Below are 6,000 nucleotides of genomic sequence, written 5' to 3'. Positions count from 1 at the left end.
TAACATAGATGTCCCCAATACCCTCCCTGTGGCTAAATCTTTAAGTCCTTTCTTGGCTCTTATCTAAATTGACCTATCAACAGCATTCAACATGTTTGAGTCCTTGTCACCTCCTTGGAAAAGTTTCCCCTACTTGATTTGGAGCATTCCCCATTCTTTGATTTTTGTTCTCCCTCACCAATCATTCCTTTCGGTCGGCTTTGCTAATTTCTCTTCACATCCCGTTCCTCTAGATGTTAGGGTGCCCACGGCCCAGAACTTTTGTTTTCCCCGCATGTCTACACTCGGTCTCTTGGTTATCTCATCCGTTCCAGCACTTAAATACCATCTGTCGACCGTTGCCAAATGTATCCCTCCTGTCTGTATTTCTTCTCTAAACCCCAAGTGCAGCTCCCCAAATGCCTCAACGTCCTCACTGAAGCATCTCAAAGACATCTCAAACGTGACGTGTCCCGACATGCTCCCTAGAGTTAAGCCCAAGCCTAGGAGTCAGTCTTGATTCCTCACACATCAAATGCAACCGCAAATCCTATTGGCTCGAATTTCAAAACATCCAGTCCCTTGACTCTTCAGCATCTGCACCACGACCATCTGATCCCAGCATCCTCTGGGGTCAGGTGACGCCACTCTGTGCTCAGCACTCGCCAGTGGCTTCCTATTTCAGATAATTTACGATTTCCAAGGCCAGAAAGGATCTTAACCCCTCAGCTCCTGCTACTTCGCTGATATCATCTCCCATTATTAACCCCCTGGCTAATTCCATGTCATGCCCCACTGGCCTCTGCTGTTCCTCAAACCTCCAGGGATGCTCCTGTTCTAGGTCTGTGTGTTTGGCCCTCTCTCTAGAATTTTTTTTCACCATAGATACATGTCTCTTTCCCCATCTTCAAGTCTTTGCTCAAATATAACCTCTGCAATAAAGCCTTTCCTATTTGATTCGAAGCTACAGCTCTTTCCACTGTTACCTTGCCCAGCTATTGCTACCTGAACTTGCTTAGGACACACCCTTACATAAAGAAGGTGCTTGATGGGTATTTGATGACATAATAAATCCATGATTATCACACAGGAATGTCATCTTCTGTGGAGAAACAAAGGTTAATTGGGAATTCATAAATGAGATAAACCTCTCACAAACAATGTGGTTATGCATTTTTAATTCACTGGTCCAAGTCTGCTTATGCAGTAAAAAATAAAGGAATGAATAACCTGTGTATTAGAAACCGTGGGCAGGTATGCAAATTATATACAAATTGGGAATTGAAAGCAGCTTTAGGAGTATAATGAATTTTTGAAAACTCTTTCAATACTTTTATTAAAAATTATAGAGGTGAGATGAAAAAGAATGAAAACTTGCCATTTGCAACAACGTGGATGGAGCTAGAATGTATTACACTAAGTGAAATAAGTCCGTTAAAGACATATATGATTTCTCTCGTATGTGGAATTTAAGAAGCACAACAGACGAACATAGGGGAAGGGAAGGAAAAATAAAATAAAAACAGAGAGGGAGGCAAACCATAAGAAATTCTTAAATAGAGAACAGACTGAGGGTTGCTGGAGGGAGGGGTGAGTGGGGGGATGTGCTAAATGGGTGATGGGCATTGAGGAAGGCACTTATTGGGATGAGCACTGGGTGTTATATGTAAATGATGAATCACTGCATTCTACCCTGAAACCAATACTACACTGTATGTAAACTAACTTGAACTTAAAAAATAAATTTAAAAAAATTATAGAGATAAAAATCCTGAATAAGAAAGGTGTACCTTAATTGGCATAGAAATTCCATTCTAGTTCAGAATAACATCAGCATGGACACTTCCTTTCATATTATTTTTAACATTTATTTTTTAATTCATTTTTTAAATTTACATCCAAGTTAGTTAGCATATAGTGCAACAATGATTTCAGGAGTAGATTCCTTAGTGCCTGTTACCCACTTAGCCCATCCCCCGTCTCACAACCCCTCCAGCTACCCTCTGCTTTCTATATTTGAGAGTTTCCTATGTTTTGTCCTCCTCCCTGTTTTTATATTATTTTTGCTTCCCTTCCCTATGTTCATCTGTTTGTATCTTAAATTCCTCATGAGTGAAGTCATGTGATATTTATCTTTCTCTAATTTCACTTAGCATAATGCCCTCCAGTTCCATCCACGTAGTTGCAAATGGCAAGATTTCATTCTTTTTGATTGCCAAGTAATACTCCATTGTATATATATACCACATCTTCTTTATCCATTCATCCATCGATGGATATTTGGGCTCTTTCCATACCTTGGCTATTGTTGATAGTGCTGCTATAAACATGGGAGGTGCGTGTGTCCCTTCGAAACAGTCCCGTATCCCTTGGATAAATACCTAATAGTGCAATTGCTGGGTCGTAGGGTAGTTCTATTTTTAAATTTTTGAGGAACCTCCATACTGTTTTCCAGAGTGGCTGAACCAGTTTGCATTCCCACCAGCAACCCAAAACAGATCCTCTTTCTCTGCATCCTCGCCAACACCTGTTGTTGCCTGAGTTGTTCATGTTAGCCATTCTGACAGATGTGAGGTGGTATCTCATTGTGGTTTTAATTTGTATTTCCTTGATGATGAGTGATGTTGAGCATTTTTTCATGTGTCCGTTAGCCATCTGGAAGTCTTCTTTGGAGAAATGTCTGTTCATGTCTTTTGCCCATTTCTTCACTGGATCGTTTGTTTTTTGGTTGTTGAGTTTGATAACTTTCTTATAGCTTTAGGATAGTAACCCTTTATCTGGTATGCAAATATCTTCTCCCATTCTGTCAGTTGCCTTTTAGTTTTGCTGATTGTTTCCTTCGCTGTGCAGAAGGTTTTTATTTTGATAAGGTCCCAATAGTTGATTTTTGCATTTGTTTCCCTTGCCTCCAGAGACATGTTGAGTAAAAAGTTGCTGTGGCCAAAGTCAAAGAGGTTTTTTGCCTGCTTTCTCTTCTAGGATTTTGATGGCTTCCTGTCTTACGTTTAGGTCTTTCATCCACTTTGAGTTTATCTTTGTGTATGGTGTAAGAAAGTGGTCCAGGTTCATTTTTCTGCATGTCGCTGTCCAGTTTTCCCAGCACCATTTGCTGAAGAGACTGTCTTCATTTCATTGGATATTCTTTCCTGCTTTGTCAAAGATTAGTTGGCCATATGCTTGTGGGTCCGTTTCTGGGTTCTCTGGTCTGTTGCATTGGTCTGAGTGTCTGTTCTTGTGCCATTACCATATTGTCTTGATGATTACAGCTTTGTAATGCATCTCGAAGCCCGGAACGGTGATGCCCCCAGTTTTGATTTTCTTTTTCAAGATTGCTTTGGCTATTTGGGGTCTTTTCTGGTTCCATACAAATTTAGGATTGTTTGTTCTAGCTCTGTGAAGAATGCTGGTGTTATTTTGATAGGGATTGCATTGAATATGTATACTGTTTATCTAGCAGTTTTCTATGGTATTTTACATGTTTTTATATTATTTTAAAATTCCTTCATTCCTTCCTTGGTTTTGGATGAATTAACAGACATTTCAATTAACACAGTCATTAACCTTCATTTAAAAATTGACCTCAGGAGTAATTCAATTTGCCTTTTTCAATTTTTAACAAAGAAATTCTAAGACTTACTTATCAAGGTAGAGTATTATGAAAACACGGCCCCAGTTCTTCCCTGATCACTTCAAAAAGCACTATCCTTGATGCAAGCATCATTTGCTAACCTCTAAATCTCATTTAACCTATAAATGAAGTGTACAGGTATAAAAATACATGCTCTAAGCAGGTCTTATTAAAGTCAGTGGCAAAGCCATGCCTCTGTTCTCTCTAAAATTGTACTTTTTCAGGGCACCTGGGTGGCTCAGTTGGTTAAGCTTCTGACTCTTAATTTTGGCTCAGGTCGTGATCTCAGGGTTGTGGGATCCAGCAGGATGCCAGGTTCGATGCTGACAGCACGGAGCCTGCTTGGGATTCTCTCTCTTCCTCTTTCTCTCTGCCCCTCCCCCGCTCATGCTCATTCACAGGCTCTCTCAAAATAGTAATTTTGTCAAAAAAATTAAAAAAGAAATAAAAATAAAATTGTACTGTATGCTCCAGTTGAAAATGATTACTGCACTTGGTTCTGTTTTTTAAAGCGGTTTTAGCAATAAATATACAAATAATAGATTTTCATTTAGAAACCTTTGAAGCCACAGAAAGTAAAGCTACCATAAAATCTATTCAGTGGTTCTCCATGAGAAAATAATTTCTCTTGGATACTCTTCCTTAATGTTAGTTTAGAATGCATATCAGTCATTTTTCCTTCTAAGAAGTCTGTGCTGACTGGGAAGGAGTTGAATGGGTCCTGGAAATTGACATGAATTCGCTTGAGCCACTCTGAAAGAGCAAGGTGGATAGAAAACCCACCGTTAGCAGGAATTAGGGACCAGAGGGCACCAGGACTAGAGGCCCTTGGGAACAGGGACTCCAGGCTGCTCCCGTGTCCAGGAATCCCTCACATTTGAGAGTGGCTAAATCAAGACTGGTATTTTAAGTGCCTATGGCTAATGTTGAGGGAGAGTTTTGAAAAATTTCTAAATGCTTCGGTCTGCTTTGTGTGGGTAACTAAGCATTAAAAATCTAGACTTACGGAGCTGGGGCCAGCCACCTACTCCGTAACAGGTTCCATAACTGTGAAAAATAAGTCAGGAGAAATGTAAGGGAGAAACAAAAAAGAGGCAAGGCTCCAGCACCATTTTTGTTCTGTCCTCTGTGATCAAGGGCAACACTAGTTCCCGTCTCAACACACTTTTTAATTTCCAGACATCTCTAAGAAGGCAAAGATCCTCTCTTCTTACAACCAGAAATATGTCTGAAAATAATTTATTATGCATTTAAATAATAGAACAAGTGTCATTGTAGATTAATAAAAAATAAATTGATACAATGTAAGTATCTGATCGGAAAAAAAAAGAAATTTTGGTGATTTGAGATCTGAGAATAGAAACATCTAAGAACATAAGTCACTATAAAGGAAAACCATGGGGCAGGTGGGAGGCAAACAAAAATGACCCTAGGGGCACCTGGGTGGTTCAGTCGGTTAAGCATCTGACTTCATTTCAGGATATGATCTCATGGTTCATGAGCTTGAGGCCCAATTTGGATAAAACAGAAGCCTTGCTTCCGGTGAGCTCCAGCCCTGCTTTGGGTGAACACGAGCCCCACTTTGGTTAAAAACAAAAAAAACAAAAACAAAAAAACAAAAGAAAACACACGCCCCGCTTCAATTAAGCCCCGCTTCTCTCCTCCTCCCTCCATCTCTCTCTGCCCCTCATGGTTTTCTCTCTCTCTCTCTCTGCCCTTCATTCACTTTCACCCCCCCCTCCACGGTCTCTCAAAAAAAAAAAAAAAAAAAGAAATAAAAAAGGAAAGAAAAGAAAATGACCCTAGAGCCTGGCCTCCAACCGATCACCTCCCCTTCGCAATCCCTTTCCATTTTCTGTATGAATGCCAGATAGGGGTACATGGTCGGAAGAGACACACGCAGGGTCAGAAGACAGAGCGGAAAGAACCACTGCCTTCAGAGGGATCAGGGAGGGTTCACAGCAGATGTGACATCTGAGCAAAGATCAGACTGTGATAAAATAAGCAGGAGGCTGCTTCAGGGCTTCCCTCCAGTGGATGAACACCTTCACCCGCAGGCAGCAAATAGGAAACCATACACGGTATGTGGAAATTAGGTTTCTAGTCAGTTTTAAAAGTCAATAAATTTGGAACGCTTTTGGATAGACTGCCTGAGGCCGAGCATGAAAGCCAGCAAAATGAAATTGGCTCGGGAGACAGTCGCTGTCATTTCTCAAAGAGGCTCGTGACTCAAGTACTTTTTAAAAAAAGGTGTAAGGGGGCGCCTGGGTGGCTCAGTCTGTTAAGCGTCCGACTTCGGCTCAGGTCATGATCTCGCGGTTCATGGGTTCGAGCCCCGTGTCGGGCTCTGTGCTGACAGCTCAGAGCGCGGGGCCTGCTTCCGATGCTGTGTC

The sequence above is a fragment of the Panthera leo genome, chromosome B1 (genome assembly GCF_018350215.1).
Source record: "Panthera leo isolate Ple1 chromosome B1, P.leo_Ple1_pat1.1, whole genome shotgun sequence".
Classification (NCBI taxonomy): Eukaryota; Metazoa; Chordata; class Mammalia; order Carnivora; family Felidae; genus Panthera; species Panthera leo.
This window is presented reverse-complemented; position numbering follows the sequence as displayed.